Below are 20,149 nucleotides of genomic sequence, written 5' to 3'. Positions count from 1 at the left end.
AAATAAAATAAGCAGTGCCAAAATCTTCAATGGCTGCGCCTGTAATTACTATGCAAGACAAAATGCACACCTTCCCAGTAGCATGAAATCCAATTAATACAGTTCTGGGAAGACTCAGCGCTCAAATTCTGATGAAGATTTAAAGTTGCAATGACGGATGGTGGGAGTTAGCTTGGTCTAACGACCCTAAAAGCCTTGTTAATACCGGTGAGATTTACCTAACGTGTCCAGCTGGTCAGGCTAGAGACACCGTTCATCACCGCTACCGCAGCGGCGCCTGGGCCGTGCATCATATTACCAGATCGATAGGAGAAGGCAGGTCCGGGGAAGCGTCCAGACAGCCCCTTCCAGTAAAGTTTAGCATGCTGGTGCCACGCACTGAATCATCTCAGCACCATACCCAACCACGGAGCCTCCGTGGGCCATTGAGGCACTAGCAGCACCGCCACCCAGCCCCTTGTAACAGGAATCAAGAGAACTGCAGAGGATTGAACAGTGTTTGCAGAGCTGGGGCTAAAGGTGGAGCCGTGTTAGAAAGGGCAGTGATACAAGTTTCAGGAGAAAAACGCATGGAATTGCACCTCAAGTTGCAAGTGATTTTTTTTGCTTCTAATAAAACTTGGAGCCTGCAGTACTGCAGCTAAAAGCAGCTTTTGTGACACTGCAGGCCAGCACCGCTCCGACACCAAGATGTTCCCACTTTGTAATGTGCTACCGGCAGTTTTAGGCTCAAAAGTGTGCAGGAAGGGGGAACGGAGGACCTGGGAGAGCAATACTGCGCATTAAAGGGGTTGCGTGTCATGGAATCAGGGTATGGATAATTTAAACTCACGCATACTTAGAGTATATAGCATTTGTTGCCATGCTTTCAAAGGGCTTTACAATGCCTCACAGGAACATTTACAGGATGGAAAATGTCCCAAACCCTGGACCTCTCAGCATTAATGAATAGCAGAATTATCAAGGGAGAGCTAAGAATTGCTCCTTAAATAGTATCAAAGGTAATAAATAAAATCCATGGAAAGATGAACAGGAATACCAAGACCTGAATATTGCTACTTTCTACTTTAATCAGATTCCAGAGAAACCTAGGGCCACTAATGCTGATTAACAGTAAACAATAACAACACTTACCTGGACCTATTCCGCTCTGAGATGTTATAGGGACTAATTTATAATGTGTGCAGGAGAGCAGTGAGATAGGAACTGTTCTTCAGTACCACCAAAACTGGCAAAAACTATTTTCTGTTCCATGAGAAATGTTCATGGATGGAGCTCCTGTCACAAATTATAATAGCTCTTCTACAAAAAATGTACTTGCAAATGACTTTACAAGTCATTTTTAAAAATAAGTGGCTTTGTTTTAAGTAACAAACCAAGAAAATAATATATTTTAGTGTCAGGACTTCTACAAGCTTTCAAAGTTATCTTTTTCAAATATCTCAACTCCACTGTTTTTCCAAACCCATTATCATCATACTAACGCACCGTAGAGTTAAACTTTGATACAACTGCTTTTTCTAGAGGAAAGATTAGTTGATCTGAAAGCAGCTCTATAACAGCAAGGACTAGAACCATGCAAAGCTACTTTTTTAGCTCCTGCTAATTAAATAAATTGCTCTTCATGCTCTTAATGTTAAAATATTTCTAAGTACAGTACATGGAAATATTATTCAGGTGCGTTCATACCAAAAATGGAAAATTCTGACAGGCTGCAGTAATTAGCAAGAGTGAAAAAAGCCCTAGTGAAGCAGAAACACAGGCAGCAGTGACATGGTAATTGCCAATAAACAGAGGTGCCACGGGAGTAAGTTTAATTTCAGCCATCCAGCTAAGCTAAAGGGCACTTCTATGCAACCCTTTTCATGGGGAATTCCTGTTCTCCGAACACTTCTCTGAGCTATGATTGTTTTGCAGTGATGAGCAATAGGAACCATTCAGTTCTCAGATGTAGAATTAAAAGTTATTAAACACTTAAGAAAAAAGCCTGTCTTAATGATGTCTTTATCAAGAGCAATCACAGAACTTGAACTTTCAAGCTCATTCACCTTGTGCATCAAAGCAAATGCAATCCTTCAGGCAAAATGTTTACCATGTTGAATAACCCTGATCCGTAGGAAGCCACCGTCGCATGAAAAATTAACAGCCTGATGCTTCTAAAAACATTCCAAACAGTGGGGGAAAAGCAATCAAAACGCATTAGCAGAGAGGGGGATTCTCACCTTGTCTCTCCCCTTTTTTGTGCTGTAAAAGCAAACGCCACACGAGTAAAGCAGATAAGGCTTGACAGGATTAATTAGAAAACAAAACAGTAATGGGAATAGCGACTATGCCTCTCCCCCCAGCCCACAATTTCCAGTTCAGTAAGTAGCCACTTATAAAACCCAAGCAAAACACTCTCAAAATCCTAGCATGGGATGACATCTCTTGTCTGTCTTTGAGTAATGAACCTATTTTCTTGTTCCTTGAAGATAAGGCAACTTCTGACTAAGAGAAATATAGGAGAAAGTTTTCTATTATAGGTATAGGTCAGCTAAAGAATAGAGGCAGAAAATCACTATACAGCAGTGGCACAAAGTTGTGAAAGGAAGTTATTTTCCAGATGCTTTTTTCCCCCTTTTTTTTTTGTTTGTTTGTTTGTTTGTTTTTTGTTTGTTTCTCCTTTATCTCCAATTTCTTGGATTTCAAGGGCAGGTATTGAGAGACAGACTAGTCTCTGATGGAAATTCATTCATTTCATAAATGCAGGGACTAGACCCCTGGAAGAAAAACATGGAACTGAATCAGCCGTGGGGTGGGAGCAGCCTGGTCGGGAGCTTTCCGTCTGCCTTGGTTAGTGTTAGGACCCAAAACCTCCCTTGATGAAACTTCATGTTCTTCTGAAACCAGTGGTTTGGGGTTTTGGTTTGTTTGTCTGGTTTTGTTTTTTTGAACAGCTCTAATCCCAAAGCCAAAGAGGAGCTCTCTACTTAACAGGAACTTACCCAGTGCAGCAACATTCATGTTGCCCAGGAAGAAGCCAAGCAAGAAACTCTACATCACCTCTTTAAAGGCTTTGAATTTCACTTGAAATGATAATTAAAAACTCAAAAATATTCAGTATATTTTGCATGCTTAAAAAAAAAAACCTCAAGAACCACATGCCTGAGACAACAATAAACAACAAACAAACAAACCAAAACAAAACCCACTCTGAAATATTTGCAGCTTCCTCCTGTTTCCGATGGCTCACATCACACGTTGGGTTCTGCTTGTTTACGTTTTTGAACAGATGGTTGCGATGCTGTTCAGACACATTCAGCTGTCAATAATCCTCGAACACAAGCCGTCCACGCGAGGACGGAGAAACTTTCCGAAGCCAAACAACTTTAAATAATGACAACTGGTGTTTTGCTGCTTTCTGTTCAGTAGCTCTCACATTTGACAACAACGTTTCACTGCCAGAGAACTGGCTTCTGGTCATCGAAAGGATCATTCCAGGGCAATTCACCCTCTTCAGGCCAGGTGGTACTTCCTGACAAGATGCAGGCTTATTTAATCTCACCCCACCCTTTATTTTGATGTAAATAAAGACAATTAGTTCTCAATAAAATATTTGTGAATTAAACAGCAGGAGGATTCAGTGAGGTTTTTGTTCTTCCTGAGTGATTACACACAAGCATAGAAAACACTTAACTTCCAATACAGCTCCTAGCGCTTTAGGTGCTGACATTTTCATAAGGCCTATAAGGTTAGCCCCTTGTTTCACATGAGGAAAGGTATTTGTCTCTGTTGTCAGGGTAATGGCTACCACGTTTACTCATGTTGATTATGTTACTCCATGAGTTGCTCCATTCAAGTCAACCTTAAGCACTGAAAATGAGACCCTACTACCAGACAGATTGGGAGGGGCAGGATCTTCCCCTTGGATATGGGCCTCCAACCCCTCCATTCTTGTGCCTGCATTTCTGACCCTGCTAGAAAGACTGAAAAAAAATGTATTAAATCACTAAGCTGTTCAAGTAACATATAAATCAAGGATTTTATAGCACAGAGAGCACAACTGTGTGACACCAAACCAGAATGATAATAAGCGAAGGCTTATTAGCCCCGCACTGAGGAGCTGAGCTACAGCATCTCCACAGCACAAACATCATTCCAACGCGATGGTGACATGAGAGACGGGGAAGGATTCTTCAAAGGTGCCAAGGAAAGGAAGAAAATTGAATTCCCTGTCACTCATCTGGAAGCTAACGAAGCAACAAGCAGATCTCCCAAAATCAAGGGAGAAATGCATGCCTCTGTCTGAATAAAAGCCATTAGGCTGAAACCTGGGAAAAGATCCCGAGTACAAATGCCAGAGTGGAATAGTCGCCTTCTCTGACAAAGGGCATCGCCCGCGCAGCGGCAGGGCATCTCTAGCCCGAGGTGAGCGCAGGTTCAGCGCAGGGGCGCCGCGCAGGCCGGGCCCAAGGCGAGTGCAGGCCGGGCCCAGGGGCGCCGCGCAGGCCCAGCAGGCCACACAGTGCGGAGAGCTCAGGCTCCGCCAGGGCAATGCCAAGCTGCAGCTACGAGCTCTCTGTCACCGTGAGACAGGCTCCTCTGGCACAGCAGAGAGCGCTTCCCTGCTGGAGCAGCTCCCGTAGAGCTCTCCTCCACTGCTTCCCAAGTGAGGGGAGTCGGCACCCAAGGCCAGCACTTCACAGCGCTGGTTCATGTCCAGAAGCCTCCGGTCAGACAGATCCAGCCCTCCAAACTTCATTAAGCTGCACGGAAAAACCTAATAGTTTGTTTCATCACCAAAGTCCCTAGCAGCCCAGGGTTTTGCTTCAAAAGGACCCAGCCAGAAGCCACAGACATTCAGATGGTCTCCTCTTATTCATCACTAGCCAGATCTCCAAGGCAGCAAGTCACAGAACTCCGTGGGATGGGAAGCAAAAGCTGCAGCGACCTTGCCAGGGCTTTGAGGGCCCTTCAAAGCTGCCTCCTGGCACAGGCTGGGCAGAGAACACGTGGGTGCCAGGAGCACCCTGGCCCTCCTATGACAGCCTCATAGGATCACTGACCATCCATATCCTGCACCAGAAGGTACCTCTGGACATCCAAGTGGGCTGGAAGCAAAGGAAAAAGCACAAAACACTGTCAGTAGTGGGCTGAGAGCACTCACTTGACATGTAACCACCCATGCCTTATGCCTTAAGGCACGTCATCTATGCCTTTTAGCTTTCTGTGATTACCAGAAAATGCACTTGTCGCTTTCTTAAAGTGTAATTTATTCCCTCCTCCTTCTTCGGGTTGGGGGAAATTAATTTAGAATCAAGAAAAAATGTCTCAGTTTTCTGGTCATACATCAGAAACTCATGCTCTTTACAGATGAAAACAAACCAACAGTTCTTACCCAGAACACTTCAGTTTGATTTTAGGTAAGCAATGAACACCATGAGTTTATTTACAAGGGCAGATATTTCAAATGTTTATGGCTCTCAGAGGTACTTTGCATGGCAACTGCCCTTTTATATTAAAAGGAGAAGGAAAAAAAGAAAGCAGCTAACAAAGCAAGAAGTATCACTCTGTGGGCCACTTCAAATGCAGTGAATTACCCAAATCTGAATTAAGCTAGACCATACCCCACAAGGGCACATTAATTCTTTGCTCTCCGAATCCAGCAGTGTCGAAGAGATTTATCAGGAACAGACAGTTCAGTCTATTGCACCACCTTAGACCACCCTGCCCCAGACAGGGGCCTGAGCCTCTCCTTGGCTGGACCCCCCCTGCCTTTCCCAGCTCTTACGGACTTTGTCATATTTCTTTACCACGGAAGCACTGCTCGGAAATAATATGTCCCAAGGAAAATATCCATTCCTGTGTTTCTGCTAAAAAAAAGTCTCACAGTTTTCCTTATAGCACAAACTGATTTAGTGTACTACTTTTTAGGTAGGTCTTGCCCCCCCACCTTGATATTCACTGAAATGAATAATTTTTTTGAAACTTGAGGTTGGCAAGAGGCACCAGCAATAACTTTCCTAAGAGTTATCAATCTTCACAATCTTATTTCAGTGCTTACGTAACACCCAAAAGACCTGGACTCCAGCAAATTCAGAAGCCTTTATCAAAAATGTGTCTCTGGATGTCATCCATGTAGATAGCCCCGGGGCAGCGCTGTCAGCAAGGCTAAATGCCTATCAGTCACCTTCACCACGAGCCCTTGCACAGAGGCAGTTTGATCTCACTTATCATCAGAAAATTGTTTACATTTGACCTTGGCATTTGCCCTTTCTTTTAACTGAGATAGGTTACAAAGGGGAGATTTTCCTTACTGATCACAGCATTTATTGATCTGAAGAGTTTATTATAATAACCTGCAGGTCCACAGGGTCGCTTGCACTCTGGCTCTAGTTTCCACAAAGCTATGGATTTTGTGGATACAGATGTTCTGGATAAGGTGTATCTAGCCCCCAACTGCAACAAGCTATGCAGCTCAGCATGGACGAAAAAATGAGCCCTAGTAAGAAATCCCAGTGAACTGTCCACTCTGAACTCCTCCGTAGCATTTCACCTCATACAAACGCGGAGCTTGTGACTATCTATGGGTAGAATCTCAGCTCAATTGAATCCCTACCTAGCATCATCCAGCAGCAAAACTGTTTGGTCTTTACCACAAAGATGTAGCCCGAGTGTCATAACTTCCATTTCTGGCTCACAGAGTTCCCAAGAGCTCTGCCTGGGCCCTTACAAGACCTCTCCTTGCAACCAAGGCTGCTGCTCTTCCTCCCATTCACACCACGTTGGCAGCTTCTTGCCAATGAGCTGGAGCTGCTCTCGCGGCACCACTGCTATCATCTGGGGAGCTGCCAGTCCCCTACACTAGGGCAAGGACAAAGCAAGGAAATCTTCTCCTGATTCCTAGGAAGAAAGCTAGATCAGTAAGCTCAGGCATTAAAACCAAAACAGGCTGTATGACCAAAACCCAACCTCCTTTCCACACACTGAGCTCTGGCAGCCGAGCAAAAGGGCACACGTGGCACTGAAACACCCAGCACAGCACCCAGCAGTCCTGCCTCAGGGACGAGCCAGCCTTCCTCCTCCAGCTCTACCTTCATCCTGGCTGGTCAGCAAAGCTCCTTGGCACCAGGCAGGCCGAGCAGGGCAGGCGTTCTGCTTTGCCGGATCCCTTCGCAGTGCCTTGGGGTGGTCAAGCCATTTTCATGAGTGCAACTTCAAAGCAAGGAAGCACTTCAATCCAGGCAATGCTGCAGCAAGGAAAACACTGAAAAGTGTCAGTGTGTCACACTCATGGTCACCTTCCTTTAAACAGGGGTACCTACCAGGACTGCAGTAGCCTGAGCTAACAAAGAAAGAAGCCCATGACCCAATTCTCATTCCAGATAAGATGTTGCTGTCTCAGTGTCTGAAGCTGCCCAATTTTAACACCTTTACCTCCATTAGCCAGTCTAAAATACAGCCTTGCACATATGAGAGCATTCAGTGTCCCACTTTGATTCACGTGAGAATCCTTTACTCCAGAAGTAGCTTATATTTCAGGACCAAAGTGCTTGCACACCCCAAAAACATATTCTTCTTTCTCTAATGATAGCTGTGGGTGCAGTAAGAGATATTATCCCCACCTAACCACACAGCTCAGATTTTCTCAGATATAGTTACTTGGATAAATCTCCATCCCCAAAAGACTAAAGCTCTCACAGGATGAAATATTGACCTCTACCATGGTTGTTCTTTGCAGCAATATAACTTGCACCTCACATGATATTTTTATTAGCTTGCACAGAATACTATAAAACTATGAAATCCTATGAAAACCTGAAAATCACGCAGACCAGAGTATCTTCGCGGAGCACTTTTCCTGTGATGATGAACCTACTCTGGAAGATTTTAAGGTTTCTAGTCACAAGACTTTTTAGAAACCATGAACTAGCCTCAGAGGAAACATGCTAATCTTCACTTTTATTTGCTAACTTGATTGGTGTTTTATTTTCCTTCCAAGATCATGCTGACTCTGCTTGGCCCACGGCCAAGCAATGCATTTTGCATCTCTGTTTGTATCAAGTAAGAATGGCCATATTCAAGTTGATGGAGAAAACACTGGTGCAGAAGCTGACTATTAAATTAGCCCATTTCTTTAGCAACATTCCCTTTTCCTCCAGCACTTTTAAAACTGATTTGCAGTATCACTCCATGCTGACACAAACATTCTGTCTCTTGACCTTAAGCAGACCAGAGCTGCGTCAACACTAAGTGTCAAATTCAAATGGCTTAATTTGCTCTGAACCTCGCATTCGCTATTGGCTGCCCTTAAGCTGCTCATGTTTTGTATTGCAGAAAAGATCACTGCACAAAGGGACCTTGGCATTTAATGTGCATGAACCTGGCCCCAAAGGACACCTGGTCATCCTATCAACCTACTACCCTATTTGTTATTCAACTCAGAACACCTCTAACTAACACTAGGCCAAAGCTTAGTCTTGAAGGTGTCTGTTCTTCTGAAGACAACAATTATCTCCAAGCAGAAAGTTTATCTGGATAGAATATAAAAGCCTCTGCGCTTAATATAAAATCTTTGGTAGAAATGAAGACAGTATCTCTCCCTTCCTTAGGCAACTAATTTGTTCTGAGAAGACCTTTGCCCAATGCCACAAAACTAAACTATTGCTTCACACTGAACTTCCAATAAACCTACAATCTGCAATTACTGTTCTATAACTTAACAGGGCAAAAGCCAAATCCATTCTTGGACAGCAAATGGAGTGGCCCTAACACAAGAATTTAATTAAGAAATGACTCTTCATTTACCAGTATTGCCAGGAACACAGTAACCCCACAAGGATTCCCAGTAGACAAGTGACTTACAGACAAGAGGACCTACCCCTGCAGATTCCTGGTGGCTCTTCTCCTTGTGACCGACCAGGAGCTGCTTTAAGCAAACAGCATCCAGTCACACCGGGGAAAAAAAAACAAGGAAACTTCTGTGATCATTTGACTTGCACATAGCATTAGAGGGAAGAACTCATATGCACATCTTTTGATTTAAGTCTATTTTGGATCAGATTCAATTTGGGACCTGAATATACACGCTTTTATCTTCAGAGCCAGAGCTGCAGGTAGCCAATTTACCCAAGTCTGAGCAGCTGCCTTAATGACTGCAGCCCAAAGGAGGGGACTAACACGTTCCAGATCCACAGTCACCGTGTCCACACTTGCCAGGCCAATTCCCAGGCCGTTATCCCAGCAGGACAGCTACTCCCATGACTTCGGAAGATCTGCTCGCACACACAAACTCACGCACACGTGCAAGTGCTGGCAGGACTAGGCAAACCTACGGAGCAGAACCAGAAAAATAAGCAGCATTTGCACCAAACAGCAACTCTTTCCTTTGCATCCCAAACCACATTAACACAGGTGTTGGTGCTGGGCTTCCCTACTGAATATGTGCAGCTCACTAATTACCAGATTTGTCTTAGGACTACTAGCACTAATTAACACTGGCAGTCTAATTAATCAGAAATTTAAATTCCACTAAACAGCTTTTATTCAGCTATTTCCACTACGCATAATGGAGAAGTTTCTGTTGTCAGGTTTGGCTTTCCTGTTATGTTGTTTTGTTTCAACTTAAAAGCAAGATTAATAGTTTTGATTCAGGCAGAATTGATAGCTTCCTATTAAACAGCTTTTTGACCTTTTGTATTTACTTTTGAAACGAACATTGCTCTTACCAAACTCAAACCCACATCCTTCCCTTTGCCTTCTATTAATTCTCAAAATACACTACATTTTTTCCACATAACAGTAATCAGTTTCTTAGCTGTTGTTTTCTACTGATATTGACATTATCCTGTAAGTGGCTTGGGCTTAGCCAAGGGGTTATCCTGACACAAACCTTAAAACCTGAAATATTTACAATGTCCCAGTGTTAGGTCTAAAGCCGCCTCACTGCTCATTAACTCAATGTTAAACACAGATCATAGATGTGTTCTCCATCCAGCTCCACTGCCATTTCTTCAGGGATGTGTTTGATCTTTCACTGCATTGATGGTGCTTCAAGAAGGAATCACACAGTTTGATCAAGCCTTTCAAGAGACCAGGACCAAATGTAATGTGCAGATATTTCAGGTCTGGGCAAGGGCAAGCAAATTCTCAGCTAGTCAGACAGCAGCTATATTATTGTTATTAAACTCCTGCAAATGCTTTTCTTAAAATCCAAGCCTTGAAACTCTGGTCTCCTTCATAGAGATCAAGAGGAGCCCAGGGACTGTACCTGGCCATCTGCCGCTCCCAAAACCTCTACAGAAATAATTAAGCAGAACAGGACCTTCCCCCCAATGGGAATATTGTGTGTTCTCTAGTCAAGCAATTTTATTTTTTACTAACACAAGGATTTTTGGTAGATGTGAATGATTGTAACCATCTGCTTTCACAAAAAAATTAAACCAAACTTCCAAACGCCTAGCAGACCATAAACTCTACCTGCCTTTAAAAAATCTTCCTTCCAGGCCTAACCCCTGCACCTCTACACAGGCTTGCCATAATCCATAGCCCTGCAATCTATTATTAAGGTGATTTGTTAGCGGCTTGTGCTTTGCACAGCTTAAATTATTCAAATCCAAGCAACTAGGGCATTTTACCACCCGACATAACAGAGGTTTACAGCAAACGTTGCTTTAAACAATTTCAGCATAATCCAATCAGACAGTATTTCACCAGCTCAGGGCAGCTTTTCAAGCCCTGTGCAGTAGGACTTGAAGCCACCGGGAACATGGTGCCCTACCTGACTTCATGCAGAGGCAGCAGGAGGAGAGCTCACCTGCAGTGGCTGGAGGTGGAAAAGCAGATTGCATCAGATCAGCTAGAATTTGAGTGAAGAAAAGGCAGTAAAAGAAACCTTCGCACTCTGCGTATGTGCTGCTCTGAAAGATCTAGTCCCCTGAATGATTCAGCAGCTGAGGGGAATGGAGGCTACAGGTGCTTGGCATGTCTGAAAAACCAGACTTGATGAGGCAGGGAGAGCAGAACCACAAACGAGCAGGAGCAGAGTTTGATCCTGCTGCTGTTACTGACTGAACCAGCCTCCAGAGAAACCAGAGTTAACTCTCATCCTGCTGGCAGCACAAGATAAACCACGGCTGTCAGTACACTTAACAAAACCCTCCCTGGCCTAGCAGATCACGACTTAAACACATCTAAACAGGCAAAACTGTGAGGAAGGAAACTCTCCAGGCCTCAGTCATCTCTTTGAAAGCCAGTGGTTGTGATGGGGCAGCATGAACAGCATGGCAGACAGAGACAAGGCCCAGCTCTCTCTCAGCCACATAGCAGGGGCCTCATGAAGCTGGAAAACCTCCGTGCTTGAACTGGCTCTCAGGGGCAGGCAAAGTATCTGCTTACCCCATATGATGGCCCCAAGAAACACCACCGCCAGCCACGCTGCAGCAGTCCAGCCTCAGCAGTTTGGTCACTGGATGCACAAGGTGCTCTTAAATCTGTACCAGAATATTCTAATGCAGGTCTCGTATCTCTCTGAAAGCCGCAACGCGTTTTCAGTCTCCCATTACATATCCTTGCATCACTGCGTTTGTCTTCCAAAGTCTTTATACAGACGGAAGAGGAGCTTTGCAATCAGCCTGCTGATTACACCCACAGCTGGTGAAAATGAGGGAAGGCCAGATGGTGTCTCAGCAAACCTCGGGCAGCTGCCCACAGCCAAGGCAGCTGCGGCAGACGAACGCTCCCACCATGCACCTTGGGCACAACTGCAGAAAAAGGAAGTACATTTTTTTTCCCCCATTAGAATCCCAATTAACAAAAAAAGGTAACTCGAAAATTTTTCATACAACTGCCAGAAAAACAAACAAAAATACCCTGGAAGTTCAGTTGCATCATGAAATATGTGCAGCAAAACCTAGATTAATGAGGGAAATTCCAAAAGGATGAGTCTGGCATGTCCTTTGACCTCTCATGTGGTAGCCATTTGTGTTCATGGGGAGCACTTCATGATATTTATATCTGTGAGCTTGATTTCCTACCATCTTCTGAAATGCTAAGATTTTTGTCCTCTCCAAGCAATGCTATATTGAAAATAGATACAGCTCTAAGGCTCAGAAAGTGGTAAACTGGTTATCTGTTTAGGCAAACACATGATATCTGGCAAAGGAAATGAGTCATTAACACAAAAAGTGAGGTGATATCAGAGGCTACCATGGAGCACTGCTGGAGTGAAACGCTGGCCTTGGATTTCACTCTACCTGAAACATGCAGACGTGTCTGAACGTCACGGACAGTCGAGGTTCAGTTAGATGGCTGCCTGCCTGAGCTAACCAGAAGAGAATTCTGTATCTGAAGCTTCCCATAATTCTTAAGCTCCAGCTGAACACGAGGTGGGAACTGTCACTTTGATGATTTCACAGAAGATTTGGAAAGGCAATTCCTTAAAGGGTCGCTGCCTTGTCTCTCAACACCTTTAGCTTCAATGCATCCAACAGCTCTTCAGTGGCCGAGTCCATTCCCAAAACACTTTTCAATACCTCCTTTTAGCCAGTCATGACTTTTACCCTTGCAATCTTAAGCCAATAGTCCCATATCCTTAAATAAACAGGGCCTCAAGACTTTGAATCTGTTCTTCCAGAGCCATGAGGATAGCAAGCACTCTAAAAAAAATTCTACTAGAGTTGTGCAGTTCTGCATTTTCTTCACTATTAGTTTTCAGGGTGTTTTATTTCTTTAAACACCTCTCACATTAAGAGGTTCTCTCAAACTTCTTAACGTTCAGGAGCATTTACAGGACTTTCTCTGTGCTCACTTGGCTGGAAAATTGGTTGGGACCCATCACAGAAAAAGAAATGTTCATTTCAGTCTGCAACGGGCTAAAAGCCACCATATTCTTTCAGCATAACAGTACAGCGCTGAATGACATTCCTTGTCTTTGTCAGAAACTAAGACTGCAAATGCAGCCAAAATGTTCATTTTCTTGAAAAGGAAAATCAGAAAAAAAAATCTCCAGAGACGTGGTGACAAACTATCAGAGTTTGTCCATCACTCTACAAGATGAGGCTTTTGTTCTCTTCTGACAGTCCATCTTTTCAATACACTGGTTTTTGCAAGTACCATGACATGCTGCTCTGGAGCATTAGAACAGCTTCTGCATTTCATCCCAGAGGTTTCAACATTTAAATGGCAAGGAGAGGGACTCTCATGCATGCAGATTAGGCAGCTCTAGCCTGCACCGTTAGCCAGCATGAGACCTAGGATATCATGCAGCCTTACACACTGCCTTTCTGAGCTGGGGTAATCTCATTGCTTGTGCGTCTGACCCCGCAGAGAAACAACAAATGCAATTTATTCAGGAAAGGCCAATGTGTTCATTAATACTCAGCCACACAAGAGGTTTTTAAATCCATAGCTTTTACAAAACTACTTCCCATCTTATTCTGGCTAGATGGTAAAAACAGATGCCCTGGACAGGTAGGTAGGTACCTATAAAAATAACACTTTGCCATCAAACATGTGTAACGAGAACGATCATATTCCAACAACAGGGAAATAATTAGTTCCCCTTGTGCCTGTCCACTATCAGACACATCTGCTTTGAAAACAACAAGATTTATTCTGTATTTTAGGACAATAAAAGCCCATACTTTGGTCTCAGTTTGCTAAATGAGCTCAAACCAGTAACTTGCTGAGTGTTTTCCCTGAATGAGCATCAAGGGAATGCATTTGTGGGCTGTTAGACAAGAAGGAAGAGAAATAGGTCAAATTTTTGTGCTTTCATAATATCATATTACACATTTGCTTTTTTAATTAATGACAAACTATGCAACTCTGTAACAAACCAGCAAGGAGGAATATGCTGCCCCATGAACTCGTTTGTCTGAGTTTACTTGAGTCATACCTGAAATGTGAGTACCACCTACAGTAAATAAATAAATCTAAATAAAGGGATTTCATTGCGGAAACCTAAAAAGTTATAAGCCCATGTCTTTTGAATAAGTACTTCTGTAGATTCAGAGGACGATTCACTCAATCTGGAAACATTTTCAGACACTAGAAGTGGAATAGCATATCTCTGTAGGCATAGGGTAGCTTGAGCACTAACGTGACAAGTAAGTTGAAATGTTAAGATACTATATTAAGAACATGTGCATCTATGACCAGAGCTGAAGAGAGTTCCAAAATTTTCAAATTGGTCTGTTTTAGCTGTATATTGCTAAGTTTCCCTATGAAGGCAATGCTTATTAGGCAGAAGGGGAAATAAACCTATTTCCCAAGCAGCTCTCCTTAGAACATGAGTGCATCAGCACAGATTCACCCCCTTCCCTCCAAGGCCATCACCCTGAAGCCAGCACAGCTGTGGACAGCTGATAGTTTAAGCACATTCTCCTGGCTCTTGCAGGCTTCAGCTAATTCTTTTTATACTCTGGAAGTGTGTGTACATATAACAAGATTCTTTCTTCTGTGTGGAAAAATACAGCACAGAAAAGAACACCCAGGCCGGAGCGTGCCCGGCCGCGCGTCGCTGCTGCTCCGAGCTCTGCGTCCCGCACACAGCAGGCCCGTCCCCAGGGCGGCCCTCAGCCCACGCGGCTCTGGGTCACATCAACCACCTCCACGCGAGCCAGCTCTTTCCCTGCTGCAAACTGGCACTTTTCCATCCACCTAATCAGAATTTTGCTAATTAGCACCAGCACAGGACTGATGGCTTTCTGCCTGAGATGTGAACGTTTTTCCTGCACACTGGTCTGTGAAAATCTTCTGCTGGCAAGGGAATGGTCTTTGCTGATGCCACAGAGCAGCCGGGTGCTGTGTTCCTGTGTTTGGAAAGAACTTTTCCACGGTGTCTTGCTGCCCTGCTGGGACAGGCTGTAGTGGGAGGCTGCCTGGCTGCAGAACATGGTGATGTCAAAAGGGACACAGTGACCTCGTGGGTCAGCTAGAAAAGCCCCCGAGTCGCTGCCAGATGAGACCAGCTCTCCCAGTCCACTGCGCAGAGCAGGCTCCCCATTGCGGAGAAAACCAAGCATACGTGCAAAGTAATTAACAGCTACCATTTAACTCCAGAAACTAAATGAACATGGACAGAGCTGGAGCGCACGAGCACCAAGAAACAACGAACCAGCTCTCACGGGCAACAAAGAGCAACACGCTTCCCCCGAGGCTGCTCTCACCCCTCCGCACACGCAGAGCCCGAGGAAGAACGTGCAACTCCCTCCTACCATCCTAACAATATTTGTTATTGCTGTTGGTGATAAGCAGGGCCCGTATGGTCCAGAGATGGAATCTCACTACTGGATACAGCATGGATGCTCTATGTGCTACACACAGCATCAGCCTCAAAAGGCAGAACACATGAATACCTTATAATGACAGAAGAAATGTTTCTTTATATAGCCAGATTAAGTGACGTGACCAGTTACACAGACAGCCAAAGGGTAGAAAGGATGCTGAAAATCTGTTACAGTCTCCTTTTTTTCTTATACAAGGATAAAATGGAAATGCACTCCTACCTGGAGACAGGAGAAAACCAAAATCAATAATGCCAGGAATCTTGGGCTTAATCTGAGTGACTCTGATTTGCATTTATTAATGATAGCATGTAGAAAAGCTCGTAAATTGTATTGAGCGAAAGCTCCATCAGATAGAGGGAAGGTAGACAATAATGGGCATGACTAATAGAATAGCTAATAGAATAAAAGTGGTATGGGGGCCCTATAAAATAACAGACTGTTTTGTCTCCAATGAAAAATGACATTAGGAGAATGGTAAAGGCACTTCCACTAATTAAAGGTGTTTCATTCCATCTCCCCTTTCAGATAGGCTTAGATTTGTAGCTATGACTACACTGACATTAAGAAATGACACAGTGGAAAACACACAGTACAACTATTTTAGTTGACCTGAAAATCCAGTGCTCCCGTTTTCATCCACAGTCACTGCTGCTTTCAGTGCTGGTGAATGTTAAAGCTACAGTGCCTTCCACTTGGAGCTAAACTCAGCAGGAAAACCAGAGCAACAGGCATATTTTATTATTAGAGGCTTCAGGCTGGTTTATCCATCCAGGGAGCGTGTGTTGGCCTGGGAACACGCAGCCTTCCCGCAGACCTGCATCCCGGGGCAGCGCGGGACCTGAGCACCCCTCTCCCGGAGCGAGCGTGGAGCCGGGCTCCGAGGAGAGCAGCCCAACCCCGCGGCAGCCGGCACGAGCCACGGAACGTCCTGCCTGGAGCTGCGATGGCATCGCCATCCTCAGCCCTTTCCATGCTCCATTCCTTATCTCATTCCGCTATGACCCAACAGGAACCCAGCATCACATTTAATAATGGATAAGGCTGGCAGCAAGAAGCACAGAGCTAACAGGAAATTAGCCTCCCTTCATCCAAGGAGCAAGGACAAAGTGAGAGAGGAAATGTGACCTAAAGGGACACAAAAAGGACACTGACTTTTGCATTTGCTTTATGCAAAATTCCCTCAGGGCTTTTGATCCAGACACAAATCATTAGAGTCAGCAGAGGCTGCCAAGGTATCTGTTGGCTGCTATTCCATGCGCTCCTGTCCTAACCTGTGCAGGCAGTGGGGTGGTCCCTGGCAGATACCACAGCATCCCCATGAATTTACACTCATTGCTGTTATTCTCAAGGGGCCATTCACAAATCCGGGAGTGACTTGGTGCTCAGAGGCATCAGGATGGGCAAATATTAGGAGCTGGCGGTAGCTGGAGATCAACCTAGCATTCCCACAGCCAAAGCAAGCTGGTTTTGTGGCAGCTCTGCAGAAGGAACTGTCATTATGGAAGACAACTGAGGTGCCTCCTTTTCGGAGCTGCTGGTGGAGCTGTAGCAGGACCCTGCAGAGCCAAGGGAGGAGCTGGGCTGGAGCAGGTTGCCTTGCAAAGTTCAAGCCCCGCTCTGACCATCTCTCCAGCACCAATCCAAGTGCTGCCTGCAGCCCACTCTTCCTGGTGGCACAGCCACTTCCCAACTCATTGGCATGCATCCTGACAGCATGACTTTGGCAGGGAGAAAGGCTGCTGATTAATGTGTCTTTACAGCAGCCCTTTCACCTCGCTAGGACATGTTGCTTGCAGAGTTAACTGCCCAATTCTAGTTTCCAAATGAAAGCTGTCAGCTGTATAAATGCTGCTGGCACCATGAGGATGGTGTCTCCAGTCGTTCTAAATGGCACAAAGGCTGGGAAATCAGACAAACTCACTTCTTTGTAAGCTCCTTCTGAAGTGTTTCTGCAGCTTATAGTCCAGAGCATCTTTCCAGACTTTAGATTTTCCTTTCCTCCTGCATCTGCACCCAGCATATGCTCAGCAGCTGTGTCCTTATCTTCCTACCAGCGCCAGCTCCTGGCATCAGGAAATGCAGCCCCTGCAAATACACTCTTGGACTCTACTAAGTTTACCAGAGCATCCAAAAACCTGACTGCTTGGGATTTGGTCTGGCATGTGAGCTGCAAGATCACCTGGGGGATTCTTAAACTGGTCAGGTACAGGCGGGAAAAAGATTCATTTAGTTTCTGGCAATTCCTCACAGAGAGCCAGGTAGCATCTGTGAAAGGCAGCCGTTTGGTTTTGATTAATGCAAAAGGCATTGCTGAGTACAGATGGAATGAAACCAAAAACACTGTGAACACAACTGCTCATATCCATATCCACCTATTCAACATACAGGATATAAGGACAGACAATTGGCCTCACAGCAAGACATGGACACATTTAGGTACTGACAGAGGGCACAGCCTAAAAAGAATTCGTGCTCTGGAATTGTCTCAGTTTCCTACCTGGAAGCCATAACCATTTTGAGGCTGTAACATAATCACCATTCACACAGGCAAACTCTCTTAAGCCTGTTTTAATCAGGGCAGTGATGAGTCTAATTGAGCATACCAAGCACTTCCTTCTACCTAAGACAGGTATTAAACTGGCAACAGCTGGACATGTGTTGACACCAGACTGTTTTTGAGGCTCTAACTGGCATCCTGTTAATGCTTCTCCCTTGGTGTCCCCAGTTCTTCCACATGACTGTTCTTTCGTCTCTCTCTGTTTGAAGATTGTCAAGACAAGGAAATAGTTGCTTGCACTTCCATTTAGAAGTCAACTTGATACATTCATTTTTCCATTTATCTCCTCCTCTGCTTTCCATGTCCTTTCTCAGTCTGAGCACACACGCTCTGGCTTCTAACCTGCTCCCACACAGCTCCCGTTCCCCTGCGTTCCCTATGCTGTACAGAGTTTTACATCTCAATCATGTCCTCAATCTCCTATCTTCTAATGAATTCAAGTCTAATTTTCTTAACCTCTCCACACAGCTCTAAACCGCCGAGACCTCTTATCCTACCAGTTACTCTCTTCTGCACCTTTGCTAATTCATCAATATGCTTTCTGTAATAAGAACAAACCGCTAGAGGCAAAGGCCTCTTTTCTGGCAAGTGGAAAGAGATTTATTAGAAAGAACAGAAGAATGTTAATACCAGCCCTGTTTCCTCTCTCCGTCTGTGAGGGACGGACACAGACATCCATGTGAAGCTCCCTGACAATCAGTTCTGAACCAGCGGCACTGCTCGCTGCAAAATGGGAGCAGCTGATCCATAGGGGTTCAGCTTATTTCCTGATCCCCTCGTGGTGCACACAAGGCCTGCACTTCCTTACGCATAGGGTAACAGCAGAAATTGGATGCCTGTTTCAATGAGCATTTCATTTAAAGGCATCTCAGCACTTCTGCACAGCACACCTACCTCGCAGGCTAGGGCAGAGTGAGTTTCTTTAACCTGCTTTACCAAATTCCATCTTGACACAGGGGGTCAAGCACTGGACTCCAAGAGTGAATTCTCAGACTCTGCATCCCTTTCTCAGCAGCGCACTGCAAAAAATCACAGGAGAGACTGATCACAAGACAGAAAGAATAAGCAGCTTTACACTCCGGATGCCACCTGAGCAGCCTAGAGCCCTAGAGCTAACTCCCCCTTGCAAAACCCCAGCACAGCTTTGTGATGTGGGTTGCTATCCCTGCAAATGTTTTACCTTGCTTCAGACTACTAGAAACCTTTTTATCAAGAGATGGATGGAAAGGGCAAAGCTCAGATCCAGATCTGAGTGCTGAGTCTTATCACAGTTGAGTACTGCTGGATCTACTTTAGACCTTTGCATGTTATAGACAGAGAATACAGATGAGGATATAGTGTCAAGGAATGAGGAGCCTTAGTTATTACATGGCAATGATACAAACAGAGAACACACACATACTAAAGGCATTACAAGGTTATTTCCTTAATTTTTGTTTCTAGCTATTGAAGTCAGGCTTCTTCAGTCAAGCTTGACAGAGATGATGAACTTTTACATTTGCCAGGTCAGCCACTGAATTCTGTCCCTCTCAAAATACCATTCACGATAAGGGAAAACTGGGGTGAATGGAGCTCTACAGAAACAGATTTGAGGTCATATACTCCATTTCCTTGGAGATACACAGTACACAGCCCCGTACTCTGACTGGAAGGGCACTAGGAATTTGATTGCTTGTTTTGTCATTACCCAGACACAGATGGTTTGTGGATCACATGGAATAAACAGAGCCCAAGCCACCGAAGCCGCTTTCGGCATCTTCCACGTTTCTGCTCAGGAGCTCTGCAGGGCAGAGAAAGCAAAGCACTGAGGCCAAGAAGTCGTGTGCACATCCTGGAGAGAATTAACTCCAGAAACACCACGCAGCAGGAGTTCATTCCATTTCACCCTGTTGAAACTGTTGGCCTTTTCCTACCAAGCGCTAAGCAGCCCCAACCAGGCTTCGTGCAGCGTCGCTTAGTGAAGAGCCTTCCCTGGGAGAACACGGGGAGAGGAAATGCAACATTAGGGATTTCCCCCCAGAATAATCCAAGCCATTACATTCATGAGATTTCTACATTTCATTTCTCCTGAAATAAAACAAAGATTCTCTCCCTTTTCGAGTCTATGGAGCAAAAAAACAAATGTGCCTTTAACAAAGCTGCAGAAATGAGTCTCTTCTTATTAAATCATACTTAACAAATTATAGCAGTGACACAAGTTAATTGCAGAGTTATCTGGAGGATGGTAGAGTTATCATGAGTCACTCTGTAATGAGGAACAGAGCACAATTTCTAGCAGTTACCAAAGCTCTCAAACTGGAGGAAATTCTCACTGCGAACAAAT

The sequence above is a fragment of the Tinamus guttatus genome, unplaced genomic scaffold (assembly GCF_059628265.1).
Source record: "Tinamus guttatus ecotype Peru unplaced genomic scaffold, ASM5962826v1 Tinamus_guttatus_pri_ptg000459l, whole genome shotgun sequence".
In the NCBI taxonomy this organism is placed as follows: Eukaryota; Metazoa; Chordata; class Aves; order Tinamiformes; family Tinamidae; genus Tinamus; species Tinamus guttatus.
This window is presented reverse-complemented; position numbering follows the sequence as displayed.